A 23480-nucleotide genomic window follows, 5' to 3' on the forward strand; every position below is an offset into this window, starting at 1 on the left:
AAGTGAAAACACGAAATTGCCTAGTTCTCATTTTAAGGCCAAATCCCATGCTTAACTTCTCTAATAATGTTCACCTCACCTTAATACTGTCTGTACTCTCCAGTCCTTTATGGAACAGAGTTTTGTTCTGGTTATAGAGCTGGATTTACTCTGGGCCTCAGAGCTGTCTGGAGGAGAGGATCTGCTTTGAGATATAGTGACAGCCACAGTGCTGCAACCTGGCAGCACACACATAAGATGTACTTTGAATAACTACATATCAGCACTTTCTGCAGTTGGTATACAAGTCAACATCTCAACTTTCTGTACAAAGAGGAGAAGGATAACTGAAGCAATGAAATCAGAATATTCAAAAAGACTTAGCTGTGGTTTAAGCACACAAGACTTGTGAAATCAGCAACCCACACTGGAGGGGGTCTCTTTGTTTTCTGTTTTGGGAATATGGAATAGGAACCAAGATAATGATGAAGGTGTTGTTGTAAATGGGACAAATTACTAAATGATAAGGAAGATGAGAAATGAATCAAGAAAAATAGTTTTCTGAGCAAGTGATTAACCTGCCTCTGGGTACTGAGTTGCCTGGAGCCTTCCATCTTCCTTCTGAGAGGCCAAAATATAGCTCGAAGTTGTCAGCTGAAGAGTAAATTAGTGGAGTGATAAACTGGCATCATTAATAAGCATCAGCAGGGAAGAAAACCCATGTTGCTCTTGTCTTAAATTATAAAGTAATATAAATGGCTTTTAAGCACCCTGTGCAGAGCTGAATTGAAAGTTTCATTGAGCATTAAAATGACTGGCTTCCTTAGCAGTTGTGCAGCAATCCCCATCTAAATGGAATAGTGGGAGGAGCAGTGGACAGGCTGCCTGTTTTGCCAAAGGAGGGGCTCCAGTTTTTATGGGAGTGGAATTAAACATTAAGCAACTTTGAGACATCCAGCTTTGGATGCCATAAATATTGAAGTAACAGAGAAATGGAGACACATAATGCCTTGCGTCTGAAACCAGTGGAAACTTAAAGACTAGACGTAATTTGGGCCAATGTTGAGCTTGAAGGATATTTTATCTTAGGCCGAGTGAGGACACATTCACATTAGTTTGAGAGGAAGGTTTAAGTGTAGCAAGGGACAAAATAAACTACAGGGTGGCACAATAGCTTTTTAATGAATATGTTATATTGCGTTTGCACAAGATTTGAATTTGGTGTTGGCTAGGCTTTTATAAGGTAATAAATTTCTTAATTGGCACTTTCAGAGAGTTTCATTTGCTCATAAAGGACTGCATTTAGGTCTGAACTTCCTGGTGCAAATCGCTTCCCTGCAGCCTCACAACGGGACTCATGGCAATCTCAGCATTTGTCTGTAGGCACGTTTTAAATGTATCACCCAAGTCGAGAGTTTTACAAGAGCCCTTTCTCCCTGCTTTCTGCAGATTCTATGGAAAATGCATTAAAGACTTGTCTTGAGATGTGCAGCTGTGTCTGCTGACTCCTGAAAGCAGATTTGACTACATTTTGCTGAACCTCACAGAAGCACAAAGAGCTAATGGTAACTTGACTCTTTACATTAATAATAATTTTTGGAGGCACATGGTTGTCCAGGGTACACAGTTCCCATCCATCTCACATCAAGGAACCACCAGACCTGTTCTCAGCTGGACTTAGAGCCATGTTTTTGTCTGGTAAAAGTGATGTGATTTTTTTTCAGGGCAAAGAGATTATCTGAGTTTCACCAGAGGAAGCACAGTGCTCCAGGTCTCTTCCTAGAACCCCAGAGAGGCTTCTGCCACAAGCACCAAGCCTTCCTCCCATCTCAATGAAACTTACTTTAATCCTATGCTTAAGCAGTCAGGAGGCAGTAGGTAATCTGGGACCTCTGCTTTCTCCACTCTGGCACACACCTAGCTGGATTGCTGAGGGTATGTCACATTGGTGAAACATGGAGGACGTGAGAACTGCAGTGCTTATAATAAAAACCAGAAATACTGCAGTTTTCCCTTTCCTATGGTTGCTCCAGGTGCTGGTGACAGGACTATGGCTCCTTGCAGAGCCAAGCAGCACTGCAAGGATTTGTGGGGTCACAGGGAAGAGATCTTCCCAGCACAGATCTCAGTGGGGAATGCAGATTGCTCCCAGCCCTTTCTACCACCTGATGTACAACTGGCTCAAAGCTTCTCCTTCAATGGAAAGATTCCTATAAGTTAAGCTTTGTTTAAAATCTATGTTTTAACAAAACACATGTGCTTTCAATTTTTATAAAAATGTATTGGCACATTTATTCTATTTTACTTGCTTCATGGCTCTCTTCAAGGAAAAGCTTTCTTTTTCCAGAAGAAGGAAAGCTGCTCATATCATCATCTGCTTTATGCTTGAGCCATTTACTTTTTTTTATATCTTGTCTCACTGTCTCTTTGTGGGTGTGTGCAAATTTCATTTTCTAATGCTGTAGTCCTGATGTGCCCTCACCTCACTGCTCTGACATTCTACTTCTCTGCTCCTCTGAGCTTTTTGCTGCTTTCTTATTTACCATCTTTAAATATACTGTTCTTCCTTTCCCTTTCTGTTAGCCATCTTTTCAGAGCAATTTACCAATTTTGATTACTGGTATTTATGACTGGTCATCCCTCAGAAAAAGAAGGAAAGAAATGCTGGCTGCCCTTTGAACCCCCTGTGTTTGCCTCACACTTTTTATCAATCTGTGAAAACTTCAAGTCTTCACAAAAAGGCCGGAGACCAGAGCCAGATGGTTCCCTGTGTCTTCTGCCTCTGTTCACAGCCTCTTCCAAAACATGTCCTATTCTGTATTTTACTTTCTTATGCTCGTTGCTCCAATCTGTCTTTCCCTCTTTGAGGTAGGAAGGATTTTGATATTACGGGCTATGGATAGAAGAATTAGCTGATCAACGAAAAACATTTATTCATTTATTTATTTTAGAATGTGTCTGTGCATTATATTAATTGTCCAACAAGGAAAGATACAGAGAATGCATGTAATTGAAACTCCTCTTGTGAACATCAGTGGACATAGCAGGGGCATATTTATTTCAGCGTTTGCAGGCTCTCTCATGATGAATTAGGACATTTTAAAGCCTTGGCTTGAGAAAACTCAGCACAATTTTGCATATATTTTTAGATCAGTTAAAACATAAAATATGTGGACTCAGGAAAGAGCCTAGGGAAATGATGCAGAGTTGCTCTTTTGTGTGGTCTTGGTACAAGTTACCCGGACACATAGTTTCCTGATTAAGGTAAGCAGATGAAAAAGCTTCCTACTTTTGCAGATCATCTGCACCTTCTGAGAGAGTTGGGAGAGACTATGGTTAAAGTATTTTTGGATATTTTATATCAGAGCTTTAATAATTGCTTATCGTCACGAACACAATGACAGAAAATCTCCATTTTTTAACGGTCACTCTGAACATAACCTTGCTGCCAAGAGATAACCATGTTGGCCTGAGGATGGAGAGAAACTCACATTTAATTACACAGTTAATCCATAAGTGAATGAGGCTGTGATATGTTGCTATTCTTCCCTATCAGTTTTCCCAGTTTCTTCTGACCAATGACATTGCCACTGCAAAAATCAAGCAAGTTCTTGCTTTGGTAAATTGTCCTTCTGAAGTCAGCTGGGAATAAATCAATAAATGTACAGAGGGCGTGTTAACAAGCACTGATAAAATGAAAGTCTAGGACATTTATCTTGTTTCACTTGCCTGGGGTGCTGGACAGCTATTTAGCTTATTATTAGGGGTTATACCAGCCATTGGCATGTTTATATTTCAACATAAGTAACATGTTTCATAAGATCAGTAGTAACTTCCATATCGTGCAGTGCAGCACAGTGCAGAGATTCTCCAACATGTCTACAAGCTGCAGTGAGCAGAGCCGGCAGCTTGGCTCTCACAAGGGCAGCGACTGCACACAACCCTAATAGGTTTACCATAGTGAGAAAGCCAGTGAATGCCAAGACCCATCCATATCTAAACCTTCATTGGAGTTTAGGTTTGGTACTAACAAGTATTAAAAGCTCTTTTAGAGAGGAATCCCTTGGTTTTCAGAGTTGTGCACTACAACAGTGCCTAACCCTAATACTAGAAAGCAAAAGCAAGCTCTGTGGCATAGTGGTATGCCTACTTCCTTCAGAGATGAAGAAGACCAATTTTACAAACAAACCTAGGTTTCCATTAATCTGCCCTTTGGGATAATGTTCATACTCCCCAAAATGGATCTTCAGCCACTAGGGAATGAACAGGACTACAGGCTGTCTTGGAGAGAAATGACTCTCTGTCCCTCCTGTTGGAAAGTTGCAGGAAGGAATACAATCTCTGGTCGTAAAATGTGCGAAAGCCTCACTCACCAACTACCAGACATGTTTATTTTAACTAAACTCCCTTATTTCTGAAAAGCTGATGTTCCCTGTGTATTTCGGGGGTTTTCCAGAACTTTGATATTCCCGTGCTTTATGGCTAATTTATTTATATCTCCAGACCCTGTGCTATCTCTGATCCTTGCCATCATTTATTCAGCAGCAAGGAATATAAAAAAATGATTAGTAAATTTATTTCTAAACTATTTATTTATAAACGCATAAACTGGTGAATTTGTCTGTAAATTTACTGGTTTACATGTTTATAACTAAATGATAACAATAATAAAGCAACGAACATAGGAATAAAACTTTTGAAGTAATTAAAATCTTTGGCTTTGTGGCTTCTCATGCCACAAAATGATACTGGTTAGTAAAGCACCATTCACATCTCATTTCCCATGAAAGCTCTACCTAAAGAGACTATCACTCTGTGCAGTGTCATGTACCAGTCTGCATCATCCTCCTTTTATTTTTCCCATTCTGCAGGCTAGCTCACACATTTAAAACCTCTGTTCCACAAGCTCAGGAAATCCAGGAGAGTTTCTAAAACAGGAATGTTCTAGATGCAGTCAGATGACAGTCTTTGCTTATTTAACACTTTTTCCAACAGTAAAAAAATAAGCAATTCATGAATCATATAAATACTGGCAAAAACAAATACACTTGATCCAATGGTGATGAGCTCATTCACTGCCATACATAGCATCTTTTCAGCAGCTGTCTTCCTGTGAGCCCAGATCTGGTTGTCTGCAGGGCACAAGTGACCTCCCTGATGTGACATGTAATGCAGACAGACCTCGCTGGGGTGTGCAGGGTCCTCTCTACAGCCTGGAGGGGCTGGTATATTGGACTGGCTGGAGGTGAGCATACAGCAGGAGACCCCTAAACTGCTTCCATCCTCATCAAAATATGATTTTGGATGTTGCCATCATTGGGTGGTATATAAGGCTGTCCCGGCGATCCAAAGGAGTCTTTGTCAGTGTTTTACTTAGCAACCCAAAGTGTGCTTTCTATGAAAGTCTGAAAGGTGAAGCAGAAATGGTAAAATTTTCATGTGTCCAGTGAGCTGTGACACAGCCACTTTCATCTCTTAGCATTTTTATGTTGTATATTAACAGGTATATGTTGCTTACTTGGATTTAAATAGACATTAATTGCCTAATTATCATACAGCATTGATTACTGTAATCCAGGAGCATTTCAGCAATCATTCAAAAACTGACTCTGTCAGACAAATAAAAAGAAAACCTTTCCCAGATTTTATTGTTCCAGGAATTAATGTAATCTTAAGCCTCTTTTGGATCAACATGACTGGTTGCAATTTTTTGAATAAAATTGTGTTTTCTTAAAGCTTCGGATTTGGAATGTCAGACATTATCTGCAAAACAAGAAGTTGTTGAAAGTTTAATTTCAGCACAAAAAAAATATTGCTTTTTGTTCAAAATATCTTTTTCAGTTTTATCTGAGTGTATCTTCACATAACAATAATAAAAAAAACCTTGAAATAAAATCAGACAAAGCTTCTAAGTCACAAACGTTACTTTAAGCAGAGTAAGAAAAAAGATCAGATTCTTCTATTTTCTTACAGTAAAAGCTGTTGAAAACAAATGATTGTAAGAGAGAAAAATGATTAATCTTACAATAGGCAAGAAGTTTAAACTATCAAAAGTATACTGTAAACTCTAGAGGAAAAGTAGGAGTATATTCAAGTTCTCATCGGATTATATAATTCAGGAGCATTTCTGTAAACCTACTGAATGAAATGTTCTCTGTGAATCAGAGAGAAGAAATAGGCCCAGCTCTCTATTTTGATCTCTCTGCTTGAGTAGTCATGTATTTTCTGAATGCTAATAAAGCACGTAGTACATTTTAGTTTGATGTTGCATAATTTTCAATGACATTCACTTCATACTTCTCAAAATTATATTTAATAAGCAAAATAGCATGAAAAAATAAAAGTGGATGAAATCAGAGAAAAGAAAAGAAGAAAGTAACTTGGATCTGAGTGGATAAAATTTCTACCCTTTCTGAAAAATTAGTATTTGATAAAATATGCATTCTCTTTATAACAGAAGTCTGTAGACAGATATTAATGTGAATGTATTTTTTAAAAGGCATTTAACTGGCTACTTTTTCATACATTATGGTTAATTGTTGTGGGATCCTCCTCCCTTAAAATGAAGTATCTCAAGTTTCCACCCTGGTCGCTCATGGAACGAAAATTGAACAGTCTCCTCTGTAGGGTATGTCATCCCATCTGGAGACCTATGTCTGAACAAATTATGGGGAAAGAGGTGCACTGTGGAGCACCCCTCTAGCCTTTACGTGTTAGAAACTTGGATTGTCAGCTTTTAATTTTTGGATATCAGAAGGATTATTCTTGAAGACTGAAGACAACTAGATTAATGTTAGTATTTGGTATTTTCTTCTATAATTCGCAAATATGAACTGATCTACTTTTTTTTTTTTTTAATTGTAGTAATTACTATAAATACAGACTGAATGTTCATAGGAATTTATATCACTTTTAGTGTACAGGGACAGTATTTTTAAAGTAATGATCTATACAATTCCAACAGGAAGTGCTTGGCCCTAAAAACAACTGTGTTATTAACAATTTTCTTACGAGCAAAATAGTTTACTCCTCAATTAGAAGTGGACTATTTTTCATTATGGCACAAACGTGTTTTGTCAGTTTTCATTCTTATGCATTACTTTGGCGACAGTAAATGGCTACTCCCAACTCTTTGGAAGTCAACGTTCACTTAATTTTAAGAAGTTCGGTTTCTGGCATGAGAATCTGAACTCCAGTTCCTCTCATTGGGTAAAGGGGTATGAGAGTTGCTGCTATGAGTAGGTAATAAGAGAATTTCATGCACTTAAGGAAGCAAGCACATGCTTTCCTCATACATTTTCACTGACCTAGCTGTTAATTTTCAGAGTGATGGCTTTTTCATGGCTATTAAGTCTGTCTCTTAGAAAAAGATTCCTCAGAAGTTCAGTGAGGAAAAGTTTCCAGGAAGCATTAGAAAAGGTGAATTTTGTTCACCCAAAATGAGCTATGACAGAATTGGCTTCATTATGGTAATAATCTACTGTCTAAAGAAAAGATGGGAAAGGACAGAGCCTAGCATAATAGATAGGCATAGTAGGAATAACAGAGATGTGCAGATAAAAGATTGCGAGGAGTAAAGAGCAGATGAATAATTACTCATGCAGAGTATTTTAGTGACTGTATTTTGTATTTTGTATGCAACAAGGCTGAGTGTGTGCAACAGGGAACCCAATGAAGTGGAGAACACAAGTTTCTGTGTTCTTTGTTTTGCATTCATATCCTTTCCCTTGTGTTTGTACACAAGCAGGATCTGCTCTGCTCTGCTCCAAGTCTCTTTAGCTTAAAAATACACATGAAAAATTGTGTGGTGCTGCAGAGACTGTGAAAATAGCAGGACAAAAGATCTGGACTCAGTTCCTGAGTGGTTAAGATAGACTGTGGTGCAGCCTGTGAGTATTGTGAATATGGCTTCAGAGAACATGCTGATCCCAAGTTTAGCAGCAGTGACCAATGATTGACAAGGTTGGGCAGGCTGCTGCCTGGAAAGGAGTCAAACTCTAAATTTGGTAGTACAAGCACAGAGTTAATTATGGAGAACTTCTCAAGAATTCAATTGGAGCAAATCCAGAACATTCTTTTTTCTGAATACCTGGTATTTTTTCAGACTTCAGAGTAGAGAGGATTGCAATATGAAGTTATCTCATTGGGTTCAAAAACTGATTACAGTGGTTTCCTTGCAGTCTCTTCTTTAACCCCATTTCCTATCACAAATACTGTATTCAGAGGAGAAGGAAAGAATGTAGGCAAAACCATAGCTGGCTTCTTGGTTCTTGCAACAGTTTGAGTCTTCAAAATTCCTCTTGCCTTCTTCTGAGCTTTGTCCAGTACTCTGCAGGATTTCCCACTGCAGAAGGATCCCTTTGAGCGTGTGTTCATTTCATTCACAACATAGAGAAGACAGCAACAGGTGAAAACTCTTGGAGATTAATGTTTGGAGGAACCAATAACACTTTCTTATCTTCCCAATCATCTGCTTTACCAGAGCAGGCCCCCATCAGTGCTTAAAATTATTTACTGATCTTCAACCAGATACTTTTTCAGAAGTGTTTTCTCCCATGAGATACCTCCTTGCACTGGTCTGCTAACTTCACCTCTCTAGTTTTCTTCTTTTTCTGCTCAGAATGAGGCATCCCAGGACTGTATACTGAGCTATACTGTCTGTCTCATTACAAAGCAAAGAAATTGTGTATTTTTGATGTATTCTTGTAGTGACTTTCTTATCTCCAAATTGATTGAACACATCAGATCGAACTTCATACTATGTAGTTCAAACAGTGGCTCATAACTGGGCAAAAGGAGTCACTTAGTTTGCAAACTGAGTTGTTTCAGCTGCCTTGTTCTTAGGTGTCCCCAGCTGCAAGAAAAAATAGGTTAAACTATGATTTGTCCTAGATATATGTTCATAGTCAGAATTTAAAGGATACCTTATTTCAGCACCTAAGAAGGAACAACATCTAAATGAGAACCCAATGGAGCTGAGGCAGATTGCTGTGCCACTGTGCCACTGCACTTGTGGAAGTTTGAAAATATTTTAGGTAATAATGTATGTTTTCATACAAATAGGGTCTTTTTTTTTTTTTTTTCCCTCCTATGCCCCTCTAAATCCTCGGTGTTACTATCATGTACAACTCTAAGTGAAGCAGTTTCTGTTTTATCAAAATGTGAGCCACTTAAAAAACTTCATGAAAAGTACATCACCTTGTAGAACCAAGGGCAAAAATTATCTTCTTTTAGAAGATTTTCTCATCTAATTTCTAGAATGAATGCACCAAGTATAGCTAAGTCTTGACTCCTAACTAATGATTACAAATTACTTCAGAATATTTAGTTAACTGTAAATTTCACATTTGTTTTCCCTCCTTCATGCGTACTAGCAAATAAACAAAAATTAGGTTAGAATTGTGACTAAATAAATTAACTAAGGTAAGAGCATCCTGAATTAAATATTTTTGGCACACACTGTTGTCTGATAAAACCAGTGCTGTAAACATTGAATCAGATTGGAAACAGCTACAGCATTACTTTACATTAATAAGTGTGTGTAGCAGCATTGGCCATTATATTTTATCTATTTAGTTCATCAAAACATAAATTTAGCTCAGTTATTCATCTCTCTTTGGAAATTTCACAAATTTCAAATTTCACAGTTATTACAGTTCTACAATTCAGATAGCATTGTGAAGGGTATTATGCTTGGAAAACACACACACACACACACACACAAAAGTATAATAGATGGGTAGTATTCTCCAAACAAGCCCAAAGGCAAGTAAATGGAAGTTACATTAAATCTGTTTTCATTTGATTGTTCAGTTATTTTTTTATTTTTTTTTTTTTTCAAGGAAAGATCTGGCCAGATACAAACGAAAATATGGATATACGAGAAAAACTACATAATGATTCTGTTTTTAGGGATGGGTTTCATTTCTCATATATCAATTTTCATGTGAACAAGATTTAATTTTAAATTTTATGGGGTATAAAGAAGGGTTTATACTGATGGAACTTGGATTTACCTCTGTTATGGTTTTATGATTGGTTATTGATATTCCACATCATAACATCATGTAATACATTGGGAGTTAAAGAGTTAATGCTCCAGTTCTGGGAACCTGTCCAAGAAGAGAAGAAGAACTACATTCCCCAGAAGACTGTTCACTGTGGTGTTACCATTTCTGCTCAGAGGGAACAGATATAAGGCCTTGGTAGATGATCTGACATCCCTCTTTTTTTCCTTCAGCTCTCCTCCCTGCTGCTTGGCACGACTGTGCGTCTCACCTCAGTGTTACGGTGAGGTCTTTCTACATTTCAGACACTCACTCTCATTATATTTGATTTATTAGCTTCAGTTCTAATTATATTGTATTATAGTGTATTATCTTGCATTCTGATACTATATTTCGTAAATTAGTTTGTCCCCTTAGATGGTTGCCTCTGTTTTTAATTATTTGGGATCCCCTGCTTCCCTTTTCTGGAGGCATAGATTTGCAAATCTCTCTGCCTTGCTACTCATGGAACCAGGCTGAACCAGCCCATAAACCACTGCCAATCTCTTTAAAAGTCATTACAATATTTTAATGTTGGGCTCAATAAAGACTGGATTGAATGTTTTTCAGAAACATAGCAAAATGCACTACTTTAAAATACATAGTATTTCAGACAGGAATAACTTTGTTACTAAACTGCCAGACTGTTTTTTATTTATTTTTGCATGCAAAAACAGAGGAAAAGCAAATCAAGACAACAGTTAATTCTAATTGTGATAGTCTGTTGTTTTCTTCGCTGTTGGTTTTGTTTTTTTTTTTTTAATATCAACTTCTTTTCTTCTCAAAAATGGGAGTTCCCTGATCACAGTCCATTTCTCATAATATATCTCTTTATCTGGCTACTATCTATGTTAATAATCTGTGCCTTTATAATGATAAAGGAAAGGTTAAGTAAGGGGAAATTGCTTATGGTAACATTATTGTGCCCTGCTAAAATATGTTGAATAGCTTGGTCAGATAATTTTCTACTATTTTAGAACTGGCCAAATAAAAATATTATTTATTCTGTACAAAAAATAATGATAAAAATTTATTTAAATGAAAAAATATCCCCTTGAAGATTTCTTAATAAAGTAATATGGATTTTATTGGTAGGATGAAAAAAAAAAAAAAGAAGGCACATCTGCACAAAAAGAAAAAAAATGGCACCAGAAAACATGTTGTTAGGACATAGGTTTTCACCCATGCTTAAAAAAAAATCAAATAAACAATCAAGAACCTGTACAGGCTTTATTCACAATTACATTCCACTTTTAGTGAGCTATATATGTTGTTATGTCCATAACCAGCCTAAGTTCTGCCAGGATATATGTTGTCAGCAAGCTTAAGTTCATATTTACTTGAATGAGTGAAGGACTTCAATAAGAAAAGAAGTAGTCTAGCAGCCATTATGTATTTCTGTAGTTAAAATATAGAGGAAGAGAAAGTCTTTAGTTTGTTTCTACATTTCTCCTTGGCTTGTGTCAGAGTTCCCATGGACATCCACAATCATTTAGTGACAACAGGAAAGCACTGCACTGCAGACGTTTTAAATAGAGGAGAGGCAGGTTTTCAGGATAATTTTTGTGCCAAGACATTCTTAGAATCAGAAATAGTGAGTTTCTATCATACTGGCAGTTTAATCAAGAATTTTGTGATTGTAACGGATACCAGGAGTGAGAAGATCGAACTCTGTAAAACAATGCAGTTTACAGCATCTGAGTGACAAGGATGGGAGGTAAAAATATCAAGTCTTTGAAGATCCCACAAGGATTTCCAGCCTATTTCATAAGCTACACTCTTTTCACCCACAAAAGCTGTAACACTATGACATGTGAAAATTACCCTGTAAGCCAGTTATTGTGTTCATTAACTGGGCTGCTTGGATTCTATATGGAAACTCAGCAGCTCGCTTGTTTAGTACAGGTGTAAGAGCTGACTGATTTGGAGATGTTAAGCCATAAGCTCTTCCTAAAGGAAGGACCATCCCTCAAAACTGTTGGTATTTTTCCTTTTTGAACTGTCATGACTGCAATCTTTATCAAATGACAATTGGCTATCCCTTGCTTTGATGGGTGTAAAGGGAAATGATGCATATTCCCTGAAGAGTAGGATAATTAGTAGCAAAATAAGCTTCAGAAGAAAAAAAACCTGCACTCACATTTTATTTCAGAGGTTTTAATTTAGAGGAGAAAACAGAAATTTTTGTCGTATGCAAATATGTTCAGACTAATAAAAATGAAAATAAACTATCTATAAAAATCTTGTATAAATTGTGATGATTTTATTTGACAATGCAGATTAACATTTGCATTTGGGGATAGTTTCAAACATGCAATGAAAAAAGCTGAGGTCTCAAAGAAGTGGTAAAAAAAAAATAAATTGCTACCCTAACTATCCCTTAGTGCTCTTAAGTTATTTGCATCCTATTTGCTCTGTAACTGAAGTTAGTAAAGGTTGTGAACTTGCCAGCCACTAGCTTTATGGACAATTTATTTAACTGTGCCAATTGTGGTGGCACTTGTTCTGATGTGAAAATCTGATTCTTACAGTTGAGACCTCTCAGGTATTTCACAAGTGCTCCAAGCACCTGGAAATTATGATTTTGTGGCTTTTAATCTAGTGACCCTAGCAAATTGATACCAATATCTTGGACTAAAATGGGCACATTTGCAGTCAAGTGAGAAACTGCAATGTCTTAACGTGTAGTGGACAGCATAGATATGCCGTGCCATGATATCATCATTGAACATCTCTTACAAGTTAGCAGTTAAATACAACATGAGTCAATAACCAAATCAAATATTCCACTAGTGCCCAGACTAATAATTCGTTATGACTTTCTCTTTATTGAGGCATCAGACCTTCAATTTATTTGTGAATGAGAAAGGCAAATTCTCCTCTCGTATTCAAGGATGTCTACTACTATGCAAATGCCCGATGCAGCATTTTCTTAGGCAAAACTATAGAGACCCAGAGGATCTACTTGTTTTTCCTGGCTGCCTGTTTCAGTTACATTATTAAGAACTTAATATGTTTTTTCAAACACATGTGGGTGTAGTTTCATATATAAGAAGGCTTTGTTATTGCTTTTACCTTTGGTAAAGAGACACACAGAGAAAGTAGAAGTCATTAACAGCTTTAAAAACACAGCTCAGTGAAATTGATCACATGAGAAACAGATAGCAAACAAGGCAGAAATGTGGTTTGGTGCTGCACTCAGAGCAACCACTGTGCCACTGTATTCAAAAAAAAAGAAAAAAAAAAAAGGAATGGATCCTGTGTATTTGTTGTTAATTAAATATTTGATGGATGGACTTGAGATTTAAAATTTACATACAAAACGGGATTTGGTTTTAAAATAAATACAGATATGCAGATGCAAAATAAATATAAGCTTTATTCAGGTAAATTGAAGTTTCTGGGAATGTTCCTGGGCACTGGAATATGATTGTCTCTTTTGCTCAGCTGTGAGATTGGTCCATGCTTCTTGGCACACTACTCATTTCTTTTCATGCAGCTTCCTGGGCCAATCTTATAGACCTTTTCCATTAGTCCTGCTTTTGCAGAGGAAGAGAATTTAATGAATCCAACATGGACTGTTCTGCACCTATTGATTAGAAAACAGATTTGGATTTATTTAATTTTTTAGAATCATAGAATCCTTGGAGTTGGAAGGGACATTTGAAGGTTATCTAGTCCATCTCCCCTGCAATGAACAGGGACATCCACAGTTACGTCAGGTTGCCCAGGGCCTGATCCAGATTCTTTAGCTACAGATTCTAGCTACAGATTCTTTTTGGTACATGCATGAAAGTTTTCTATGCATGGATAGAGATGGATGTATGACCTACATTTAACCTAAGGTTAATTTGGTTTTGTAGTAAAAACAAGATCTTGGTTGTGTTAAAGAAATAATCAGAATCTAATATGTTAATTTGCAGTTTTCCAGAGAAATCCATGGATCAACGTGGAGATGTCCACAGTAGGTAATGCTACAAGAAAAAAAACGCCTATCCTTGATTCTTTTCATTCCACAGAGCTTTGCAATACTACTAAAGAGTAAGGTTTTCCTACAAGTAAGATTTGCATATTTGCATGCTTTAGTTACCAGCACACTACACAGTATGTCTCAGAAACTCACCAAAACCAGGCTTGTCTACCATGAAAATTATCAGACCACAAAGGATAGCATCAGGATTGCCATAACATGCACTCAAAGCATTCTGATGCATTTGAGTTCAACACTTGGCATACTAAAGATGCACCTGGGAATCTCTTTGAAAATGGAATGGAAAACAGGCTGGCTTGGATAGAGCACTCCAGGTCTTCTTTTTTTTTTTTCTTTTTTCTTTTTTTTCCTGTAAACCTGCTTTCAGGGTGCTGGTGATGTTCCTGATCCACCTTCTTCATGCACAGACACAAAGAAGTCTCTCTTCAGGCTGTTGTAGACGTGGCTATTAGTAGACAAACTGGCACATCTGACAGACTGAGCTGAAGTTCTGTGTTCACTGTGGACTTATTTGTGTTTCTGACACACTATTTCAACATTTTTGGATATATAAAGGTCTAAAAAAAGCATTCAATTGGTGGTCTGAACATTGAACTTCGGTCTGCCAATAAAAATCCCATTTCAGTAACCTTTCACGGATCCTTTAGAAATACTGTGTAGGTACTGAAGCGGAACACTTATACCTTGACATTTTCCCATTTGCTTTTACAGATTTCCAACTAATTTTAAGTCTTTAGAAAAAGTAAACAATTTTTGCCCAGTTCTTTTAATTTGCCACTTTCTTTTAATTACATGCAGTAGCTACTGAAGAGAAAAAGGACTGTAGTCTCCAGTGTAAATGAAAGGGTTTTGAAGTACTCCCACTCTAGAATACTTGGAGAGTCCATGTTCTGCACACCAAATTGCAATCTTCTCAGGGAATTCCTTAGTTGCCAGTGAATTTACTGGGAGCAAAGGGACTTCAGGACTGTATAGAATCCTATCTTCTGTTTTGTGACATGTCCAGCTTTGCTCAATAAAAATGTTGGTTATTAATATGCTTGATGCCACTTATTCAGCTGAGACTTAGTTTATTAAGGCGTAATGTTTACATAAATTATAATAACTTTCCAAACATGTTGCATCTGTTGCTTACTTCCTTCGAGGATCTTCCACTTCCTGTCTGTTGCAAAGGATAATTGACTAAAAATCATCAGGAAGGAAATATACTTTCTGGTTTAGCTAAAGCTATAGTGTTTTTTTAAGTTAGTGATGCGTGAATAGTTTGTTAAAGTTTATTTTTAAAGGTCACTTCCTACTTGGAAAGGAGCCTGTAATAATCTCTTCAGTGAAGAGATCTTTTTCTTTAAGATTCTGATTCTGGGTGGTCTGATTTATTCCCAGTCCTGAAAGAAGCCAATGGAAGGGATGTTCCTTTGTCATTTGGGGACACTTCTGAGTCTATGAAAAACAAACAGCATATTTCAAGATGAAAAGAAGGTATGAACAGAAGTATCTTTCAGTTAATACATATACATGTTAAAAGAGAAGAATCTGGACCCTTTAATCACGCACAGTCAGAAGGGATTAAATCATTGAGAAAATATATGAATTGGGAGTGGATTAAGTAACATCAATTAATTTTTCATATTTGACGTGGGGTTCTGGCAAGCATTCACATCTCACACTCTGGAAAATTTTACTTCCTCCACTTAGTACTTGTGCTTGTTTGGTAACGGAGGGGCCCCATAGGAATGTGTAGCACACATTCAAAGGAAAAAAGAGTGAAAAATTTTCTGACACATTTAAATTTGGTAAAATAAATAATGAAAAGCTTCTGAAGGGCACAGACAAAAATTTCTGAATTAGTTTTGGAAAGAATCCTACCAAAGAGATAGGAGCTACCGAAAACTCTCTAATCAAGTGTGAATTGTGAACTTCAGATCTCATATTTAGAAGAAGTATTTATCTGGCTAGGGCAGGTAGGTCAAGGTGATTCTGAAAGTGTTGTACTGTATGTCCGTAAAGCAGAAAGGGATAATAAAAGATGATACAATCTATGATCTGGGGCCAAAAATAGGGTACTAGCAAATACTAAGTACCTAACAGTGGAGATGGTATCTGTGGGAAGCAAAAAATCCAAAGTGGGTACTCCTACCTTAGTCCTGACAGCTACTGTCATAAGCATCATGCACTTTGTGGGGCACTACTTCTGGGAAGGAGATATGGTACATTGCTTGGCCGGAGCTGCTGACTTGTGATCCAGTCTTGCCTTCTGACCAGAAGAAAACATGGACCATTCCAGAATGATTGTCACCTAATTGCTTCTCAAGTCAGGAGATATTGTAATACATCAAGGCAGCGTATGAAATTCCAGGAAATTTGCTCCTTCTTTCCCTTCTCTTACTCTTATTAAAGAAAGTCAATTCCCTCAATTCTTCTTTTAAAATACTGTTTTCTAAATATCTGGTCTTCCTTTTGTGTGACCTTTTGTCTTCTTACCTTCAACCTTTAAATTCTCAGTGGTTGTCTCCATATTAATAAGAACCAAATATTAGCTACAAGCATGTATATTTCCTCACTTTTGGAATAGAAAATTCTCCCACAGCAAATGCAGAAAACGTTCTTGTGTATGATGATTTACATAGGAAAATGAGAATCTAGCTAAAAAACAGACAAACAAAAAAAGCAAACATCATTTCTCTCAGCCATTGTAGACTCTTGGTATGTGAATAAAATCCAGTGAATTTAGGACACTTTTTTTTTTTTTTAAATAAAATACACACATTTTGAAAAAAAAGTTATTCAGAACAAAATTCCAAACCTAAAGTAATACAGCAATTTCTGCAAAATGTGAGTTATCTATGCATATGTCCAAAGAGAGTGTTAATACTCAATTCTTTGAACGTGAAAGTAAAAAATGGATATAGATGTTTCTGCAGTCAAGAAATGAGTGTCAGAATTTTTTCTAGAACAATCTAGGCTTAGCTATTAAACTATTGCAGTTTCATATCTATATGGGAAGTCAAAATTAGCTGAAACTTGCATTCTTGTTGCCATAATTAGAAAGATCTGACAAATAATACCTGTCAACAACAGAAATTTTGTTCAATGTGAAAATAGAGTAAGTCTTAGTGTCTTCAGACATGCTCTCTAAAATCTTTGATGGAATGAACTGTACCAAAACAGATGTAGGTTATATACATTTCAATCTAAACTTAAAAGCCTGTCCAAACTCCTGATTTATTCTGGATAGTTACTGAGCTTGTGTGTCACTCTTGGATTGAAAAATATGACTGAAAGTCAAACGTGGTTGCTTACAACAATAAGGAAATTCACTGGATTATTGCATTTATCAAAAAGAAAAGTGAAAAGAGAAAACTTCCTGTTTTGATGGTGCAGGAAGAGTAGTCCATATCTTAGGCAATAGATTTGTTTACATTAGCTAAAGAAAGTCCAAAAACGCCTACATGCTTGCTCAGACTATTTTTCTAACTTTTTTGAGTTAATCTTATTGGAGAGTACCACAGTCAGAAAGGTAATCATGCATATCTCCAAGGAGCATAATAAGCATGAGTGTGCAGTTAAGTTTAGATTTAGAGGTGCCATTACAAGTTGTTACTCTCCCTGTCGCAAAGAGTTGTTGAAAAGTGCCATGAAAATAGTAAAGCATCAACCAGAAAGAACGTGGATACAGACTGATCTGTATTTAGCCCAGTGAAATGAAATATTGATGAAATCTGTTTTGATGGAAAACAGAAAATAGAGTCTACTCTATTTAGAACCTCATTTCAGAGTCAGTGGGATTTTATAAATAAGGACATATATAAAGCAAAGGAAAAGAATTGTCTTGTACGAAAGAAAAAAAAAAAAGGTATACAGAGAAGAGCTGGGACGTGAAGCGCTGCTTTCAAAGTAGCAAGCCACATAATTCAGATGGTGAAGTATGATGGCACCCAGCAAGGGAAAATGAAGAAAATTGTAGGGGACCTTCTACAGAATCTGTGGCAGGGGAGATGGGGAAGGTGGTGAACATTAAATATTTGGGAGGCCACAAGAAGAAAAAGTTGAACTGGCTGGACCCCGAGTATGGCATGAATAAAGCTATTATCTTTGTTTGCCAGTTATTCATACTTTGAGAGGAACTGCTTCTGAGTTTGCCTGAATGCTAGTAATTAGTTTTAAGTGATTTGTATTTTAAATGTTTGAATTTCCATTTCATATTTCTATTGACTTTTCCAGTTCACGTCTAACTGGAAAAGAGATGTAATTTCTGTAAAAGGCATCATACTTTGAAAAAATTGCAATAATTAGATATGCATAACTTTTTTATTACAATTGTAACATGTGGATATGCAAACTTTTCAAGTTCCCGTATCTTTTCTACCTAATATAATTACAGACGTTGTGTACTCAATTAAAATTTAGAAACATTTTAAAATATAATAAAAACAGACAATAGTGGTCACAGTGCAATAAAATTAAATGAAACATACATAAATATTTAGTCTGAGATATGAAGCAACAGTGCTGATAAAAATTTCTCCAAAACATTTAATTAAGTTCTATTAACAATATGTAGATTCATATGCTGGAATTAGTAGAACACACACCTGTGAAGACCCAGTGAGATAGGCAGCATATATGAAACATCCAGAACTGTGAAATACACCAAGGAAATCTGTGGCTTTCTTAAGCAATAGATGATATATATGAAATCCCTCTAAGAGATGAACTCCTAGAGAGCAGCTCTGCCAAGAAGGACTTGGGGGTCCTGATGAACGAAAAGTTAGACACAAGTCAGTAATGTGATCTTGCAGAAGGCTGAAAGTATCCTGGGCTGCAACAAAAGAGAGGTGACCAGCAGGGCAAGGGAGGTAATTGTCCCCTCTACTCTGCCCTCATAAGGTCCCATCTGGAATACTCTGTCCAGACGTGGGGCCCCCAGCACAGGAAGGATGCAGAGCTGTTGGAGTGGGTCGAGAGGAGGGCCATGAAGATGATTGGAGAGCTGGAGCACCTCTTTTGTGATGAAAGGCTAAGGGAGTTGGGATTGTTTAGCTTGAGAAAGGGAAAGCTTCAGGGAGACCTCACTGTGGCCTTCCAGTACTTGAAAGGAGCTTACAAACAGGAGGGAGACCAACTTTTTAAGAAGGCAGATAGTGATAGAACAAAGGGGAATGTATTTAAACTGAAAGAGGGGAGGTTTGGGTTAGCTGTTAGAAAGAAATCCTTAACTCAGAAGGTGTGAGGCACTGGCACAGCTGCCCAGAGAAGCTGTGGTTGACCCATCCCTGGAGGCATCCAAGGTTGGATGAGGCCCCGGGCAGCCTGATCTGGTGGGGGCAACCTTGCTCATGGCAGAGGGGTTTGAATGGGATAATATTCAAGATCTCTTCCAGCCCAAGGCATTCTATGATCTATTTCCCAGTGTACTTTTATCCTGATAGGACAGTGTTTCAAGCAGGAATGTGTCTGAGCGCTGAAGGAAGCACTCTGCTGAGCGCAAATACAAACAAATACAAAAGGACAAGAGGGTTTACTAAAAAGCAGGGAACTACACTGTAATCCTAAACTTACACAGCACTTGGCATCAGCCCAAACTTTTGCATGTGAGAGTCATTCACTATTTCCTCTTGCCCTTCCTCTCCCCAAAACCTTAATCCAGATCATTCGCATTTACTGGGCAGGAGATTATTCTTAGTCTGCACAGTGAGAAAACTGTGAATAAAGCTGACAAACAACTACAGCTGACTGTGGAATTAGTTCTCTAAGCTTTTGTGCAATTCATTACACAGAAAGATTTTACAGTTTAACTGCATTTTACAAATTTTCATTGTTCCTTCTTTACAACAACTATATCTAGCAACTCTTTTCCTCCGAAGAGATAAAATGTATGCTCAAATACAACAAAAGCACAATTATTAGCAAGTGAAATTTATTTGTTGTGTCTAACTTAAAACAGTAGACAGTTATGGAAAAGCATGAAAATCAAATATTTCATTAGTCAAATATGTTATTTCCTTTTTTTTTTCAGAATATAGTTCTCAAAGGCTATTTGACAACATTTGAAGACATAATGTATAGTATGCATAGATGATAAAACTACACTAATGAGATTGTACATATCTGCCTTAAAAATTTTGCTGAGAAGTTTTATATACATATATATGTCTCTCTCTCTCTCTCTCTCTCTCTCTCTTTAAATCAAGTAGTTTAGACCAGTAAATTTAAGATTTTCTTTTTGCCATAACCCCACCACTCTACAAGAAGAAAAAAGGCTGAACTTATTTTAATAGTTCATTCACACCTAATTTTTAGAAATCAGTATAAGAGAGATGAATGCTATCCAGGGAAATAAGATAGGGACCTGACAAGGAACTGTCATTCACTGTGATTGAAGTCACTTTGTTACTAGATTTTTATCTGGAGGAACTATTGAGCCATACTTAACAGCAAATATCCCTAGTGAGTAAGAGGTAGGTGCTTTCATGCCTTCCTATGACAGCTCAAACTTTGAACCCATTCAAAACATAATTATTAATAAAGATCCACCATTTTTTTCCCTGCATCTTAAAATTTTCCTTAAGTGACACGTTCCCTATTAGCTAAAACTGACAGAAACTTCTGTAACAAAACCTGGATTTTTTAATGAGTAATGATGGACTACCATTTCTTATATTGCCCAAACTGTCTACTTTTTAGGTGCAATAATTCTTTATATCCTGACCTGCAAATATGTTTGTGTTTTTATTCAGAAGACAAATTTTAGTCATTGTCAAACAACATAAATATCAGTTGACTGTACTAGCAACAACAGTTGCCATTCACCCTTTATGAAGGTCTCCTCAGTTCTCAGCTGTTTTTTTTTTAAGCTTTCTTATATGAAATTGTAAGTATTATGTAAATTTGTTTTTCTGCAAACAATTATGAATAAAAGAAAAAGCTTTATAATTTTTATAGATCATTAACAATGTAAAAATAAATATACTGACATCACCTTTTCTCCACTGAAACCTAAGTGTTTTTTTCTACCATTCTACCAATTCCTAGATGGCTGTTAATACCAAAGTTCATGCCACAGTGCTCACAAGCTCTGCAGGACTCCTTCTGCTGATAGCAAGCATCATCTGGGTGTGTGCTCAGAGGACAGGCAGCCTGCTCTGGAGGATTAGCTTCTCAGCATCGATCAAGTTACAGTGAAACTGTGCAATGTTTCTGTTTGCAATGATCAGAAGAAAAGGATTGACAGCAAAGGTAGCTGTGACCAAAATCTCTCTGAGGTTAGTGTGTTGTGGGTCAGACTTTTTCCTGTTACATGACACTGACTGCAACAGGCTGTGGTGAGGGGGGGTTATATCTGCCTGCTGAAGATATGCTTTCCAAAGAAATACGCAAACATCCACTTTTCGGCATTTGCTTATCAGTCTCACTTTTGCTTTTCAAAGATTTACTTTGAAAAACAAAAGTTTTATTCTAATCTCTAATCAAAATCTTTACTGAAGATGGTGTATTTTTGTACCATTTTCTTAAGTTTTGGTAATTTTTGATTTAAGAAAAACTTGGACTGTTTTTGGTTTGCATTATGTGCTGCCTTTGCAGTAAAGCACAGATTCAGGACCATAGTTACTTTTTCTCTTATTTCACAATCTTCAAAGATCATTCCAGACAAGATTGACGTGTGGAGGAGCAGGACTCCAGGCAACATGCAGCATTTTACAGCCTTTTCCTGAAGTTAACAAACAAAGGAGAGCAAAGGTTAGCCATCAACATCTATTGGTTTGGCAGTCATGTTTTTCCATTTTGAAATCACACAGTACTAGATGAAATAAATTTAGGTTGGACACAAATGTTGCCATTACCTTGGGTCTTTAAACTAAGAGGTTCTCTAGGAGATCTGAGCTGGAGCTGGCTCTATAGAGTCTCTAAGCTTTACAGCTCAATTAAACTGCATGAGTCAACCTGTATTCTGTCCAACCTTGGAGATATATTTTCATAGTACAGAAGCTACACAGAAAATTATACAATTCATCTCATAAATTATGGATTTTACGATGATTCATAAGCACTGGAAGCAGGATTAAAGTCTTCTTGATAAGTGAATTAATTTGGAATGTTGCTAGCAATTGGTGGTGTAAGCTGTTTGAACCTGTCATTTTGCTGGTGGTGAACTGGCATTTAAAAATCAATGTCTGTATGCGGACAGAAATCCCAAGTGATGTTTTTATGATTATAATGATGTCTCTGGTTGCATTATATCTGAGATAGTCGGTGTTTCCATCATGAAAGCTACTTTTCATACGTGTGTACTTTTCCATATAAACTTACTCTTTGGTAGATTAGAGTGCTTCAAAAATAATAATAGTAAATTAGAATCTTTCCAAACCTAAGAGAGAATCATAACAGCATTTTTAGTGGATTTCTCAATGGAAAACTTTTCTGGTCCTGGAATTGCCTTCAGCTACAAGGTACAGAATTCAAAGTTTATCATTAATGATGCTTTCTCACTCCTGAATAACTAAAAAGGATCAAATTTGAAAATAATATTTATTAAGTCCATCTGGTCTAATCCATTTGGTGTTTTCAAAACAAAATATAAACACAATGAAGTAATTAAACTTAGCTATGTCTTTTTTTTTCTTTTTTTTCCATTAAGAACTGCAAACTGCACAAAATCTTATGGATAAATGTGATCTGTATTTTATCATTACTGATACATTCATTTTGAATTTTGTTCTTTTGTATTATAAGAATTTGTCCCTAAGGATATAGAGGCATTGTAGCTAAAAATTTAACCATGAAACCTAAGGCGTAATCCTTGTAGAGCTATAGGGAAATGGGGAAGTGTTGTTACTTAGCTATAAATAAGGTCTTCCAGATGCACTGTGGGAAAAAAAAATAATAATATTAGAGATTTTTAAAAAATAATAATTTGAATAATTTGCTTTATAATTGGCTTGGGAATACTCAGAAAAAGATCATGATTCAGTAATGTATAATTATGATTTTAATTATTGTGTAATTATAGTCATAATTTTAATGCCTGAAAATTATAAAGATGACTGTTTCTATTTTACTAGTAGCTATCTAAATGTATAGAAAATTATATCTCCTGTTTCAAAGTAGTTATAATCTAAATAATATTATCCTTATTACTTCTTTTTCTTATAATATATTCTATATAGTCAAGCAATGATTTAAATAAGTATTGCTCAGTGAGAACATCTCTCACTGTCTTTCTGTAACCATAATGTATATTGATGTGTGTACAGTGGAAACAGGTTGTGTATGTATAAATATAAATGTACACAGAGATACTTGCACTACTATGTTTATTCATTTTTCATTGGTAAGACTTGACGTGTTCTAGGCATGTGAATGGTGATGAGAAATCTTTTTGTATGAAACAAAGAGAGTCCATTTTCTGTGAATCTCCTCCAGTCATGCCTGGTTGAAGGTAGATGCTCTTCCTAAAGACAGTTTGA

At 36.5% G+C, this 23480-nt stretch overlaps 1 long non-coding RNA gene across 1 annotated transcript in view; it reads left to right on the forward strand.

Moving 5' to 3' along the window:
• Positions 1–22951, forward strand: part of LOC146545047 (uncharacterized) — a 114036-nt gene extending 91085 nt beyond the window's left edge. The window contains exons 4-6 of the long non-coding RNA XR_014881506.1: positions 10220–10269; positions 13949–13993; positions 21049–22951. This is a non-coding gene — a long non-coding RNA (uncharacterized LOC146545047). The remainder of the gene's footprint in view (positions 1–10219; positions 10270–13948; positions 13994–21048) is intronic.
• The last annotated feature ends 529 nt before the right edge of the window (positions 22952–23480 follow it).

Source organism: Meleagris gallopavo, chromosome 2 (assembly GCF_905368555.1).
Source record: "Meleagris gallopavo chromosome 2, MGAL_WU_HG_1.1, whole genome shotgun sequence".
NCBI classification, from domain to species: Eukaryota; Metazoa; Chordata; class Aves; order Galliformes; family Phasianidae; genus Meleagris; species Meleagris gallopavo.